Genomic DNA, 16,609 nt, shown 5'->3' on the forward strand with positions numbered 1-16,609 from the left:
CGTAGAGTGTAATGTTTGGTTGATCGTATTCTGAAGTAATGGCTCCCGCCAGAGTATAGGTCGTCGCTCAAATTGGTTTCCAATCGATTCCTTCCGATTTCATTCGTCTTGTTTATGAGAGACCTACTCGCGAAACATTTAACGAATTCGAGACACCACTCATAGACTTGTCTTTTTTACAAGTAGATGAACTACGTGAGAAAACGATGGTAGAAATTGGAAGGGTCAGCCAAAATGGGGGATTTTCTAGGTGGAATACCTCGTGAATTGCTCCAATTCTTGCAGGCCACTGGCAAAGAGTTCTTCGATCTCCCACTAGACAAAAAGGAAGCGTAGGCTAGTGTAAAAGTTGTTACAAATGATAGTTTCGAGGGGTATGGCACAAAGTTGAGCAGTGGTCTATAACGCGACTTTTTGAAAGCTTTTTCGGCGGATTTTTCCGGTCGAAATCCGGCAGGAATTATTGGAATCGCAAGTTTGATAGCTAGTTTCTGCACAATGAAAGCCTCCCAGGGGTTTTTTAGGGTGCTGAATCCAAATATGCAGTTAAAAAACCATTTTAACTGCAAGAAATCAAGATTTGACCTCAATTCGTCCGCCGGATTCCGTCACCGGAATCTTCAAAAAGTCGCATTATAGACAACTCCCAAAGTTGAAATGCACCAGCTATGGGAGGCAGGGTTGGTCGAATTTCTATTTTCATATGGCGTGGCTGTTAGAAATTGTAATTACTCTTTCATGTGGAGTTGGTTAAATATAGAGAGTCAGATATTGAGTGATTGAGTGATTAAATATTTGAGTGTTGAATTAGAAATTGTAATTACTCCCTCATGTGGAGTCTGAAGTCTGAGTGATTGAGTGATTGAGTATTTGAGTGTTGAGTTAAGTCAAGTTAAGTGATAGACGACTTTTAATGTGTAGTTTCAGAGGCATGTCAAGATATTTTAGGGAAATCACTAGTTGGAAAAAGTTAAATACTTTTCATCAAGTTCATTGTAACCATCATATTTTGTGTGATCAATAGAAAAATCGTCGCTCGTATATTTTTTTTCGTGTGAATTTCTGTTTTGTCTCCACCATTCCGACAAATAAGTATCAGAGCGAATTCAGAGCCAAAGTACTCAACACCATGCAATCGCGGTCTGTGGAGCCAGATCTAGGTGAAAATTCATCGTTTATAAATTTTTGAATGAAGAGTCGACAACAGACTGCACGCCGCTTTGCAGAGCCGCCTTGGGCCATCGTATCGGAGGGTCGCATCGTTGTCGTGCCACCATATAGGCCGGAACCCATCGTCATTGCCGTGAAGAACTATCACGCTCCCTCGAGTTAGAGATCTGTCTATTGAAAAGTCAAAGTCTGAGTTACGCTGTCGGCTGATAAGCCACGTTGGCAAGGAATTAACGTGCAACCCATTAGAAGTAGAGAGAGCACGAGATAAATTTTTTTCTTTGGTAAGCAAGTTCAAAGTGGTTTATTCATTCGAAAGTCCTTTTTAAATGGAGATATTGAAAGTGCCTTATTCTAAAAGGGATTTAATGCAAGGTTTAAAGAAAGGGTAATGATATAAGTTTTTTTTATGATCTAGTAAAGTACTTTTTTTTTTTTTTTATGAATGAGATTTGAAAAGAGGTTTTTTTTAAGGCTCGAAGGCTCGTTTTATGGTTGAATATTATAAAGTGGATCTTGGTTAAAAGTTTGTTTTAGGCTGGTATAAAGAAAATATTTTATTGGCAAGAGTTTAGAGATTTGCAAAGTTTATCCGTCTACAAAATATTTTGTTTTTGTTGTCAAGCATAATAATTTTTTGGATGAAGATTGTGCTTTATGGGGGCGCATATTGAAAATCATATTTTTTTCGGGAGCGATGTGGAAGACAACCTCATGCAATAAGAAAAGGAATTACAATAGTCATGGGTCACAAAGCGCGACTGAAGAAGACTAAGAAAATGAATAAACAAGAAGAGGCAGAGATTGTTGCCATGGTTAAAGAGGTTCAAGCCGTAGCCAAGGAACTGAAAAGTCTAGCAGAAGACAAAGAAGAAATCGAGGATGATTGGTGTAGCTTTGATCTGCTACCACCTCCTATGTTTACATGTGAATATTTTGATCACTAGGTTATCAAGATGTTAACTTTTCTTATAGCTAAAGAGTTAATTGGGTATAAATCTAATAACCCATATGATGTAGTATGTGATGTTTTAGCATTGAATTTTATAACATATGCATTGGATGAGAAGTGTATGTGCAAGGTAGAAAAAGCTACAACTTCCAAGGAAGCATGGAATATCTTGGAAGCAGGGTTTGGCACAAAAGAGAGTGACATGCAACATCAGGTTATGTCACAGGCAAAGAAGTCAGCCGTAGATCTGAGAATAGATGAGCAAGACTCTGAGAAGAAAATAGAGCTTGGAGAACCCCACTCAAAAGTGGATGATGGTTGTCAAGACCATAAAATTGAAACCCATTATGCAAGCATGCATATGGATGAAGAAGATGCAACAAAGATTGCAGAGAGAGAAGCTAAAGCCTTTGTGTGTGAAACAAAGCAAGAGAAAATAAATGCTCAAGGACTCCATTGTAACGTGGATGATGCAGATGATTGTGAATCCCACTGTGATGAGACACATGTAGATGATGATTGCCAAGTTATATGTGAATTAGTGAATCCAGCCGCATCTGATGGATTTGGTGAAGTAGAAATTGTCAATGAGCACATGCATGCTCAGATATCCCACCATAATGTGGATGAACATTATGTTGATGAGATGTGTGGTTTCTTTTTTGAAATGGGGATTGATTGTGGCAATATGTTAAGCACCATGTTTGATGAAGAATTGAAGGGTGAAGTTGCCACTATAGCAGCAAGATATGAAGCAATCGGAACTGCTCATGAAGCAGTGTGTCATCTAGCAGCAATTGATGTTCAAAAATAGGGTAAATTGATTGAAGAGTTTTTTATGAGAATATCCACTAACATAAAAGTGGAAGACAACCTCCATGCAGTTGAAAAGAAGGCAGATGTAGAGCAGGAAGCTCTCACCGAAGAGAGTCATATGAAAGATGTTTTTAACATTGTTTTTTAATATGCAGGTGTTCAAAATAGCATGGGAGTAGAAGTTGAAAGCAAGGTTGTTAATAAATTTGATGCATATTTGAATCTCATTGAAGAATGGATCCAGAAACCAATAGAACAAATTGATGTGAGCCTTAAAGAAGCAGCTGGAAGAAAAGAATTAATGAAATGGAAAATAGTGATCTTGAGTGTGCAGATTGCAGGAAAAAAGAAATAATACCTGATGATGAAAGTGAAAATAATGATATGGACGTTTCTAAAGACAAAGATGAATGCAATGAAACCATTTTTCGGCAATGGAGTCAAGAAGAGATAAGATTTTGCTATCAAGAAATGTGGCAAAAAGAAAGTCAGGAATATGAAACGCAAGAAGCAAAGCAAAGAAGACAATTTGAAGATGCAATTTTATGACATCAGTCCATAGTTGAACGAATATTTGAAGAGGAAGGTGTAGAAGACATGATCCAATTGTTTTTCAGAACAAGTTCAAAACAAGTCAAAGAAAACTTGCAGCAGCAACAAGTGAATAAAGCCTACAGCAAGAAAGTTCAACAGAGAATGAAACAATTTCGAGGACATAGAATCTGGAAGCAAAGAAAAAGAAAATGCAAAATTCTTGAGTTGTTATAAACCTAGCTGAGACATAGACCAGCAGACATGTTTATGTGATAGTAAAGTCATGTTGAGTCATACAGTTGTAATTAAGGGGGAGTGTTAGAAATTGTAATTAATCCCACATGTGGAGTTGGTTAAACGTAGAGAGTCAGTTAATTGAGTGATTGAGTATTTGAGTGTTGAGTCAAGTCAAGTGATAGATGACTTTTAGTGTGTGGTTTCATGTGAATGCATGTCAAGATATTTTAGGCAAGTCTCTAGTTGGAAAAGGTTAAATACCCTTCACCGGGTTCATTGTAAGCATCATGTTTTGTATGATCAATAGAAGAGTCGCAACTCATATGTTTTTTATGTTTTGTTTCCTCCACCTTTCCAACAGTGGCCTCCCTCTCTCATAGATTTCAACAAGTGGCCCAAGCACCCACCCTTTTATAGGTATAGCGCCCTATGTACCATTTAATTCTACACTTTTTTTATGATCTCTCTCTCTCTCTCTCTCTCTCTCTCTCTCTCTATATATATATATATATATATATATATATATATATTGCATTTTGAAGTGCTGAGAGATGGTTGAGGAATATGAAAGACAAGTGGTTGATAAGCTGATGTCAGCCTTTCCATTAAATCTTGGGTTAGAAGAATCCAAAGTTAGAAATGCTCTTGGAGGTGAGAATTTGGAAATGGAGTTGAAGCTAAACTATTACCCAGCATGCCCTCAACCAAATATGGTAGTGGCAATGCTACCTCATACCAACATGTTTGTTTTTACTGTGATGAAGCCCAATGATGTGTCGGGGCTGCAAATATTTAGGAACAATGAGTGGGTGAGTGTCAAGCACGTTCCCAACACGCTTATAATACATATCGACGACCAACTACAACTAGAAAGAGTTTGTTTAAACTCATTTATAATATTTTCATGACAATATAATTATCCCTTCATTTGCTCGTGGGAAACATAGACTTCATAATCAAAATAATGAAAAATTGTTTTTAAAATTAAGTTTGGCACTAATTCATTGAGAAATTAGAAAGTATTCTAATAATATTAATTTAGGTTTAGGTTTTATGAATTTTAGATTTTAGTCGCCCCCTTTTGGATTTTAATTTTTGTTAATGTATTATTTATTCATCCTCCCTTTGGCTCTTCTTTCATTCATTGTCCTAATGATGGATCCCCTTTGGGATTCAAAACGTCAACAAGATTCACGTGACACTGTGGAAAATCCGAACTGTTTTTATCCAAAAGAAGACCACAAATGTTTAAAGTCTAACATCATTTCCCTATACAGATGGGATACATGGAATGAGATTTGTTCTCTCGAAAATTCAAGGATTAAAATTGAAAGAAGAGTTGTCAACCTACAATTTCTAAAATATTATCGTGACAATAGCATTATCCATTCATTTGCTCAGGTGAAACATAGACTTCATAATCGGGATAATGAAAAATCATTTTTAAAATTAAATTTGGCAATAATTCGTTGAGAAATTAGAAAGTATTCTAATAATATTAATTTAGGTTTAGGTTTTATAATTTTTGGATTTTAGTCGGTCCCCCCTTTTGGATTTTAATTTTGGTTCATTTATTATGTATTCATCCTCCCTTTGATTCTTCTTTCATTCACTTTCCTAATGATGGATCCCCTTTGGGATTTGAAACTTCGATAAGATTCATGTGACACTATGGAAAATCTGAACTATTTTTATCCAAAAGAATACCAAAAAAGTTTAAAGTCTAACCTCATTTATAATAATAAATAGAGTTAAAATTTTAAGAAATAGTTACATTAAAAATGATATTTATTGGAAATAATTATATTGAAGTAGTTTTTTTTTTTTGTGGTAGACATTGGGCAACATGAGGTACAAGAGCATATTGGATAGGACGTTGGTGCGCAAGGATAAGGTGAGGATGTCTTGGCCCGTATTCTACACTCCTCCTCTTGATTTGGTGGTGGGACCACTCAAATGGTTGATCGATGAAAACCATCCCCCACTGTTCGATGTGATGATGTATAGAGAATTCAAGCAATTTAAGAAGATGAAAGAAAAAAATCAACCATCTTAGAGTGTACCATTAACCTTGTAATGTAAACTAAGTGTTTAAAATGGAATTTTAGGTGGATTTGTTAGTGTTTGGTTTTACCTTAAACTGGTTGTGTTTTCTCTCTCTATCTCCTTCAACTCTTTATTTCTTTTCGCTCTGGGTCAGTAGCCTTTGTTGACCTTGTTATGGAAACTTAGTCTTTCAAATATACGCCGATGTGGGTCGTTAGTGTTTCATCTTTCCCCTCTCTTTGTCAAAATACAAATGACCCAAGAGGGCTTTTTTAGGGAAGTCGACTTAAGAGGATATCACGTAGAGAATGAACTTGTATTTTTGAACCTAAGGCCTTTAGAGAAAGGAAGAACAACTTATACTTTAAATCCGTTAAAATTTAAGACTTGTGTATTTAATATTTGTTTCTTCGTTAGACCCTTCTAATATTTTCATGGGTAGATATTAGAGATAACATTTTTGAATAACTTTATGGAATCATTGAAGTTAAAATAAAAACAAGGAGATTGAACAGGGAGCGAGCTGAACGAGGGTTTTGAACAGGTAGCGACGAGTGTGAGCTAGTAACCATGGAGGGGCAAGGAGGAGGGAGCTTCACTCCCTCCTACAGTCATGTAGTTGCGAACAGAAGCAAGGAGGCTGGTTCGAATCGATTCAAGAAACCAATGGAGGCAGAAACGGAGAAGATAAGCACAAAAAAGCCAGAAAGCATCAAATCTCATGAACAGGAAGAGAATCACGAGGAAGTCAGAAGAGAGAAGAGAACAGGAGACAACAGTCAGAGAACTAAGCACAAGACTGTGACAGGACTCTGTAAACCCAGATCAACCATTAAACCCTGGGTTGTTTTAAATGATCCAGCGCTACAGGTGCACAGGGATCACATGTTGACATATGTGGTTATATGCAAATTTATGGGAATATGGCCAAAGGAGAAGGCTTTGCACACGTGGATAAGAAACCACTGGAAACCAAAGGGAGATATAAACCTTCATCTTGGGTCCAAGGGATTCTTCACAGTGGTGTTCACAAACCTAAAGGAAAAAGACAGAGTGTTCGAAGGAGTACCATATTTCTATGCTACTGCATGCCTCTACATGCGACCATGGGTGATGAATTTTGTCCCGGAACGAGAAACATTCACATCGGTACCAGTATGGATAAGACTCTACTCCGTACCTTTATATTATTGGCTGCCAGAATCCTTAAAAGCCATAGGTAATAAATTAGGTCATTTTTTAAAAATATCAGATGTGACTATGCGAGGTAAATATACCTCCTTCACCCGCATATGTGTAGAAATGGACCTATCGAGAGCACTTTTGGATGAAATCATTCTAGAAGTATATGATGAAGAATGGGTGCAGGCGGTGGACTATGAACATGTCCCATTCAGATGCCGTAAATGTCATGAACATGGGCACCTCTTCAGAGACTGCCCACTAAACAAACTGGAGGACAATATGAAAACCAACACAGGCAAAGATCCTGAAGGCTTTACCAAGGTGGGAGGCAAAGGGAAAGGAGGAAAAAAGTACCAAAAGAAAACTAACGAGGATAAGCAACCAAGTCATAACAGTTTCAAGATTTTAGAAGAAGAAGGTGGGAACAATGGAACGAACCAGGCACCGGAGGATAATCCTGTAGAGAAGGAAAAAGATGCTAGCATGGAGGACATACATGAGAACAACAAACTAAAGGAGGATCTGCCAAGCACTATGGAACTTGGCAGGGACCATGAGATGACCCCAAGTGAAGTTGGTACGGAGGACCATGAACTATAGGAGATTCTTGAGAGGGAGAATCTCGATCTAGAAAAGTTCCTGGAGTAGGGAACCACCAAAGGTGTTGATTCTCTACCACAAGAGGAGTTTGACAGAGTGCAATAGCTCTTCCTCTGGAGATCTCAAGCAAAGGGTTCTGGAGTCAAAAGGAACCATGATAGCCAGGAAAATAGAGGGGTAAAACCAATGGAGGTAACATCAAGACACTCTTCCAAGAACCCAGGCCAGAAAAGAGGAAGGAAGAGACAGAATGAGTTGCTGACAGAGTGTGGGAAACTCATGATTAACTCAGGCAAGATGAAAGATCTTACTAGTTACTCATTTACAAACCTTTCATAATGAAGCTCACAACTTGGAATATTAGGTGTCTAGGAAGTAAAAGCAAACAAAGATATCTCAAAAACAGAATAAAAGAAGAAAAACCAGATATGGTGTTTATACAAGAAACAAAATGTTCAATAGACAAAATCAGAGAGATACATAGAAAATGGATCATTAAGTACGAGTATCTAGAAGTTGAAGCAAACAACACATCAGGAGGGATTCTCACTCTTTGGAATCCCTAGGAACTTGGAATCCTGGATGTTGAAGCATCCAGGAACTACCTTTCAATGGTTATCCAACCTTTGGGTGACAAGGAACTCTAAATGATCACAAATGCCTATGGTCCTCAAAAACTTGAAGACAAACTCAGGCTTCTCACCTCACTGGAGGAGCTGAGAGAGAGACATCCTGTTATGCCCTGGATTCTGGTAGGGGACTTTAATATGATCAGATCTCTTATAGAGAAAAAAGGCAGGACCAGAATACTAGGTAGAGACTCCATTGCCTTCTAGAACTTCCTAAATGACATGAGTCTGGTGGATACGGAAACAATAAATGGCACCTTCACCTGGAACAATAAGAGGGGACGGGCTTCTCAAGTTTCCTCTAAACTAGACAGATTCATAATCTCGGAGGACCTCCTTCTCACTGGCCTTGACTTGACTGCTTTAATCCTTCCTTTTGGAGGCTCGGATCACTGGCCTATCCAACTTGAAGATTCTTTTATAGGCTCTCCGAGGAACATACCTTTCAGGTTTGAAAATGTCTGGCTCTCTCACCCTGACTTCATCACTAATATTGAAAAATGGTGGGTGGAAGACATGCTCGTTCAAGGCATGAAGATGTTCCTACTGCAACAAAGACTGAAAAACATCAAACTCAGACTTAAAGAATGGAACAAAAATGAGTTTGGAAATCTTTTCAAAGCCAAAAGAGAAGTTGAAAAGAAACTACAGGGAATTAACCAGATCCTCATCATAGATGGCTTTACCGAGGAAAGGAAAATGCAAGCTGACTCTCTTCAACAGGAATTCATGGGAAAACAGATGCCAGCAAGAGGAGATATTCTGTAGACAGAAATCAAGAGTCCAATGGATTAAAGAAGGGGAAAGAAATACAAAGTTTTTTCACAAGTCAATCATGGATCACAAGGCACATACCATGATTTCAAAACTCAGAGATACTCAAGGGAAAGAGCTAAGTACCCACAAAGAAATGGAATCTACTCTGGTACAACATTTCCAAAGCATAGCAGGCGAGCCTCTCTTAGATAGATCACAATTTATCAACAGCTTCACAAAGTACATTCCAAAACTTGTAACCAAGGAAGACAATTATGAACTTAACAGGCCAATGACTAAAGAGGAGGTCAATGAAGTCATCAAAGAGATGAAAAATGGGAAAGCTCCAGGCTCGGATGGGTTCAATGTAGACTTCTTCAAAACATGATGGGAAATAGTCAAACAAGATATCCTTGATGTTGTGGAGGACTCGATAAAATCTAAAACAGTTTTGAGAGCGCTCAATGCATCTTTCATAGACTTAATTCCAAAGCAAGAAAAAGCTATGGCACCAGATAGATTCAGACCCATAACTTTATGCAATGTGGTGTACAAAATTATTTCTAATGTAATTGCAAACAGACTCAAGCCCCTTCTTCCAACTCTTGTGTCTGAGGAGCAAACTGGATATGTGGAAGGAAGGCAAATTCTAAATAACATCATTCAAGCTCACGAGGTGGTTCATTCTCTCAAGAGCAATAAGCAAGCGGGTATGATCATATAGCTTGACCTAGCGAAAGCTTATGATAAGCTAAGCTTGTTGTGCATCAAGGAAGTACTAAAAGCGTATGGCTTCGACTACAACTGGATAAGATGGGTAATGGACCTTGTCACCACAACTAGTTTTTCAATCCTACTTAATGGCTCTCCATCCAGAACATTTAGGCCTTTGAGAGGCCTCAGACAAGGAGATCTACTCTCCCCCTTCCTCTTTATTCTCATGATGGAAGGATTAGGCAAAGCGATCAAATCAACCAATGCGGAAGGAAGAATCCAGGGTCTCAAACTAACCCTGAATGGGGATACCTTGACTCATCAACAATTTGTGGATGACACTATGCTGCAGGGTACACCCACGGTCAAGGAAGCTAAAGTTTTCAAACAAATCGTGAACGATTTTTCTATGGCCGTTGGTACAGAGGTAAGCCTCAAAAAATAAAAAAATTTCTTTTTTAATACTGACATTGCTATTTAGAAAAATCTCTCCAGAATTCTCGGCTTTCAAAGAGATCAACTACCCTCCAAATATCTGGGAATACCTCTCACCGAAAAACCTCTAAGTAAGGAAGTTTGGGAGCCAGTGACTAATAAACTGCAGGACAAAATTAGGAAATGGACAAGCAGATCTTTGAATTTAGAAGGACGGCTAGTGCTTACAAAGGTTGTCCTACAAACCATCTCCATCTTCATGTTTTCAGCTCTTCCTGCTCTGAAAGGAGTTTTACAACACATCAGGAACATCCAAAGGGATTTTCTTTGGAGCAAAGGGGAAGAAAAAAAGAAATGGGCTTTGGTAGCTTGGGAAAAGCTATGCAAACCCAAGACCCATGGAGGTTTTGGAATTCATGACTCGAAAACCCTAAGCAAAGTTTTGGGGGAAAAACTTTGGTGGAGATGGCTAAAGGAAACGAGAACCCCTTAGGCCAAGCTCTGGAAACAAAAGTATGCAAATAACGAGCAAGAAAGGGATCATATTCGAATGACAAGTCTCATCAAGGGCTCCCACATTTGGAACAATGCTTGGGAGAATAGGGCCATTATTCAGAAGCATAGTTTCTGGGAGATCAGAGATAGAAACCTAGCTTGGTTTTTGGAGGATAACTGACAACGGGAACCTAACCTATGTAGAGAAGAACTAGCTATTCTCAAGAATGACACTGACAATAAAGGGCTACTTAGGGTAAGTGACTTTTGGGATCAGACAAGGGACAAGAGAAAATGGAGAACATGGAAGGACTTAGTATATAGTGAAGAGACCCCTTTGAAGGCCCAGGCAAAAGCTCTTGCAATGATCTTGGAACAGAGAAAGATTTTGACTTCCACATCGTTTGACCAACTAAGATGGGGAAGAAACATCGAAGGCAACTTCAACCTCAAAGAAACCAAAAGAATTGCCACTGGACTTGACTTTCCAAACCCTGATAAGATATGGAAGGACCTATGGCAGAACCCGCACTAGAAGAAGATCAAACTGTTCATGTGGTTGGTGCAACATAAAAAAATTCTGACTTGGGAAAATCTTAGAAAAGGAGGTTTAGCTGGTCCATATAGATGACAGTTATGTGGTCTACAAGAAGAAACGATGGATCACCTACTCAACCTCTACCCATTCACCTCTACCTTGTGGAATTGGGTAGCCTCAATCTTTAGGAAAACTGACAGGGACGAATTCAGCATCACTGGCACTTTGAAGAACTGGAGGAAAGACTTCTCAGAAAATGAAATAATCAACAAAGCCTGGACTCTGGTACCAGGTTTTTTGATCTGGGATGTATGGAAAGAACGCAACAATAGGATTTTCAAGAATAGAATTGGCTCAACCTAGAGCATCATAGCTCAGATTATAAGGCAGCTCAAAGAAACTGTGAGCACCCTTCTAAAGCAACCCCCCAAGAACCCTCCTCTAAACCAGGATGCTCATATACTTTCACATTTGGGTCTCCAGTTGCCTATCGCCCAGGGCATAAGCAAGATCGTAAGACATACAACAGTGGGGAAGGACTTCTAGCAACCACCTCCTCATGGATTTTTGAAATTTAATATAGATGGAGCCTCTAAGGGAAACCCTAGGGTTGCTGGTTATGGAGGAGTCATAAGAGATGAGTAGGGAAACATAAAAGTCATCTTTCACAGTCATCTGGAGAATTCCACTAATAATATGGTGGAACTCATGGCCTTAAAGAAATGCCTAAAAATCTTGATTAAATCCAATCTACACAATGCCATCATAGAAGCAGACTCTGAATTGATAATTAATTCGGTCAAAAAGATAGGCAACGACACAACACCAGAAAAAGTATCAAATCACTGGCGATTATTGCAGGTCTATCAATGTATACAATCCCACCTGAGAAGCCTAAGAACACTCAGATTTTTCACGTGCGTAGAACAACCAATAGGTTAGCGAATCGTCTAGCGAATGAAGGAATGCTCTGTACAAGAGATAACAAAAGCTATGCTTGGGAGTCGACACCCTCAGGGAATTTGCGCGAGGACTGTCATAAACAGGCAATCGCAGATAGGGAGTATTTTCAATTTATGAAAGATAAGCAATAAATAGACCAATGGAAACAGTCGAAAGTGAACCAATAACAGGGAAGAAGCAAGGGGTAAATAGCGGGCAGTTTGACAGGCAACCAACCAAAGAAGGCAGTGAACTCCAACATCCTACGGATTTCAGGTGGATAGCTGCACAAAGGATATCCGGATCACTAGCCTATCTAGGGAAGAAGTAAGGGATAAACAACGGGCAGGTTGACAGGCTACCAACCAAATATGGCAGAGAACTCTAGCATCCTACGGATTTCGAGCGAATAGCTGCATGAAGGATATCCCATAAAACGGACCCAAAAAACTATAGAGCAGTGGTTTAGGCCACTCATCGGGTCCGAATGAGTGAATATAGAGTGGGCATGTTTCCGTCCCGAAATCAGCTTTGGACCATCGGATCGATGAGGATCGGATCGCACAGTAGTCGGGTCATAAAGCTAATCGAGGGCTAATCCACAAAACGGACACAAAAAATTATAGAAAGATGGTTTTGGTTTCTCATCGGATCTGAAAGGAAAATTAAGGAGAGGGTAAGTTGTTGACCTGAAATCAATTGAAGACCTTCGGATCTTCGAGGGCTAGATAGCTCGATCATTGGGTTTCCAAATCAACCACAGATTAAGGCTTGTTTTATAATATGTGGGCCGTAGGATATGTGGGTCGTAGGATATTGTGGGCCATAGGATATGTGGGCCCTTGTCATCAAATTTATCTTTCGGGTTAGGAAGGAAGGCAGGTTTTCCAGAGTGTAGCTTTGAGGATGAGCAGTTCATTGGTGATTTAAGCATCAATCCTTTTGCAGTTTGTTTGAGTCAGGTACTGGGTTGTGGCAACCCAGACGTCCGTTGAGTGTTCACAGAGCTGGTGTTGTTGTTCTTGGCTCCATTAAAAAAGTGTATATTATGTATTTTTTTCTCGATTAATGGAAGGCTCCACTCTTACTAGATCAAAAAAAACTTTATGGAATCATTGATTCAAGAGCAAAACAAGCTAATTCATTTGACATATATAAATTACTCTAATGCCCATGCATTTATAGTGAAGGATGATAATAAGAACAATAAACAAAACAAAAGGGATTTTAATCATATAGATGAAAAAATATTGAATCTATTATGGAGACTTGAAACCCCAAAGGAGGAAAGACTTTGAAGGAAAGAAAAAAGTGTAGTGATTGTAATAGAGGATTTCATTTGGAGAGTTCTTTCATGGTGGTGAAGATCGGAAAAAGTACTTCAACAACAACACAATTATCAACTTAATGAGAAATGTAACTTCAAAACAAGAATCTTAGCCAATTTGTTTTTTAAATGAAAAAAATACCCTGAAATCAAATAGAGGTGGTATGGCATCATCCATTTTCCAAAGGTATTGCATCACCCATTTTCCCAAGGTATTGCATCACCCATTTTCCTAAGGTTAAAATTCTAACAATTTTCAGCATGACATTAAAAACCAAAATCATGGTCATGGAGAACCTTAAAATTCCAATGATTTTCAACCATTGCATTAAAGATCAAATAATACAATTATGAAAAATCTTAAAATTCTGACAATTTTCAACCATGAATTTATAACCAAATATCACAAGTACAAAAGACCTTAAAATTTCAACATTTTTCAACCATACCATTATAAACCAAATATCTGGACAAAAAAAACCCTTAATAATCTCACCTAAATTAAAGAGTCATTTTACAAAGAGAAATATCTTTTTTTGGATTAAAGGATAGAAGTATACATATTTTGAAATAATAGTATAAGTCAACTTGACCCCTTTTTTATTAAAGGATAGAAGTATAACTCTGTTGAAATCATAGTATAAGTCAACTTAACCCCTTTTCAATGGGCAATAATATTGCAATATTTTTTTAACTATAGCTTATAAAATCATCATTATTGTACACAAAATCATGAAAAACACTCTTTTTGTTGTTGTTGTTTAAAATAGGTATTATTTTTTCTCTCTTTGATTTTTAAATTCATTCTATTAAGAATCATTTTTTGTAGAAGTAGAGGCCTTATTCATATCTATGGTAAATATATTTTAACAAAATTGACTTCATATGTTTTTAATAGTACAAACTAAAACTATTATCAAACTATCATCAATAGTTGAAAAGTCATTTTTGGGGGGTGTACCATGATTAAAGGATTGAAATATAAGAAACTTGGAGCAAATACTATACCCATATTTGTTCACAATGTGTATGTCTCATTTTTTGGTTATTTGGTACAAGACCTAAGGCAAGGATGATAAAACTGAAGATGTTTTGGATGCGAAATCAAAACAGAATACCTATTTATGGGGAGTTGCAATGAGAGATAAGATTCAAATTGTTGACATGAACTCATGTGTAGAGACAAGGTTGACATGAACACCATCATGCAAATGCAGTTGGCTCTCCCATAACTTTACAAATCAATATTGGAAGTATAGTTTCCATCATAATCAAGGACCTTTGACACCTCTTTTGTGCTTTAAACGCTATGCAGAGTTTGGAGAAGGCTTAAAGGAAATGCAAACTTATGGATAAATGTAACCATTAGTTTCTAAAGAGTAGGGCCTCTCCATTGTAGTATCCTTATAGCCAAAGCCATTTCATTACTACATATTAAATTGCACACAATAGTGAAGGGAAGATATGAAAATGCCAAATCCTATGTTGTGGAACACATTAAATTGAACCTAATTCATATTATAATTCTATTAAGAAAGGAGGCAAAACAAGCATCTCAATAGAAATAAAATTAGCATTTTCATATTTTCCTAAATAAGAAACACTTTTCCATGCCGTACACACATCCATTTTCATATTTAACACATTTGTCCACACACATAGATAAGATTTGGGAGTTTATAATAGTCCCCTACACTGCACATCTATGATAATTTGAATTAAAATTAGCAAGGTAGAGAGTGCACAATTTTAAGCCCGACAATGTACATTCACTTTATTCACACTTTAAAAAAATAAGTGTTCACAATGTGAAATGCAGATGACTCATTTTTTGTCTGAGTTAGTTCGATTGTCACCAGAAGTGCAACCAGTTTGCTCCCATAGTTAGAGAAGATTATTAGACTTCAAACACAAAATAAAACACTACATCTATACATTAAAATGATCAGAACTTCCTAAGCTTTATGATTGAATGGGAAAGCCAGTACTACCAATCCGAATGTTAAAAACCACTAGTTCTAAAAAGCTATACTACTACTCAAGATTCCACAACCCTATAGACAATCACCATTTCAGGTGGTGGGAATTTCCTCCTCATTTGATTCAATATCCCCGTACTGCCATATATTCAAACTCCCTTCCCTAGATTTTTTTTGGTGCTCTTCTAAATTGTCTTTCCTTTGTGTCAATTTTTTTCATCGTTTCCAATCGAGCCCAACATTATTGTAAGAAGGAAAACATTGTAGTCAATAATTGTTAAAGAAATAGTCTGGAAAGGAGACAAACAAAATGTCATCAAATCATCATGCAAAAGTTTGGAAACTCAACTCTGAATGAATCGACAAAACTCAAAAAAATACTCAGCAGGATATTACATAGACATGTTTTCTCAATTGTGCATGGGTTGTGCTTGTCGGGTTGCAAATATCTCACCCTCAGGTTACGTGAGGGTCGGGGTCTGACCTATAGGTACTTGTCAAACTGACTCACTTTAGGTATGTTTGACAGATTGGAAGAGAGCCCAATTCATTGGAAGAACTAACAAGCCAATCTTGACTTGGTACCCATAAGATGCATTTTTTTTTTTTTTTTAATTCACTCTTCCACTCAGGCGCACATTATGAAGTTTCTATGCTTAATCCAACATGCGTGGCCATTACATGTCAAGTGTGGTAATATTTTTCCACTCACAAACAACAGTTTGAAAGCCTCCTCCCATAACTTTTTCTTGTACACAACATGTTTCTACTACCTGTTCACACAACCCACAATGAACTATATGTTCACACAACCCACTATAAGTTTCTTTCCACTGCATGTTCACATAACCTCCCATGGCCATGAAATTCCCATTCAGAGGCCTCAACAATTTCTTCTTGCTTAGATTCAATACAAGGATTGTGGCAAAGGGACACAAGGGTTCAATAGAGACTAGGGATAAACATCAATGTTAGATATGTTCTAACTAGTTTAGGGCATTAGGGAAAAGACGCTAAAGGGCCTAAAAGAGATGCAACTACCCTTCCATTGAGTTGAGGAGAGCTAATACAATCAAATTCTTTAGAGCCTAATATCTCATCTGCCTGCCAATCAATAATATTATATCTATAGGTGAATGTTTTTGTGGGAGGTTTCATGTACTTTTATTTTCTTTTATCAGTTCTTGAGTGTTTTTCTTTAAAAAAAATTGAGTGCTTATTTTTGTAAAGTTTTGTTTATAGAACCTTTGAAGT

The 16,609-nt window shown here is 37.7% G+C and overlaps 1 pseudogene; it reads left to right on the forward strand.

Moving 5' to 3' along the window:
* The first annotated feature begins 38 nt into the window (after positions 1–38).
* Positions 39–5,765, forward strand: LOC149251473 (flavonol synthase/flavanone 3-hydroxylase-like; annotated as a pseudogene).
* Positions 5,766–16,609: the final 10,844 nt, after the last annotated feature.

The sequence above is a fragment of the Pinus tabuliformis genome, chromosome 7 (assembly GCF_031772625.1).
Source record: "Pinus tabuliformis cultivar Carrire ecotype Pingquan chromosome 7, CPIR1, whole genome shotgun sequence".
Classification (NCBI taxonomy): domain Eukaryota; kingdom Viridiplantae; phylum Streptophyta; class Pinopsida; order Pinales; family Pinaceae; genus Pinus; species Pinus tabuliformis.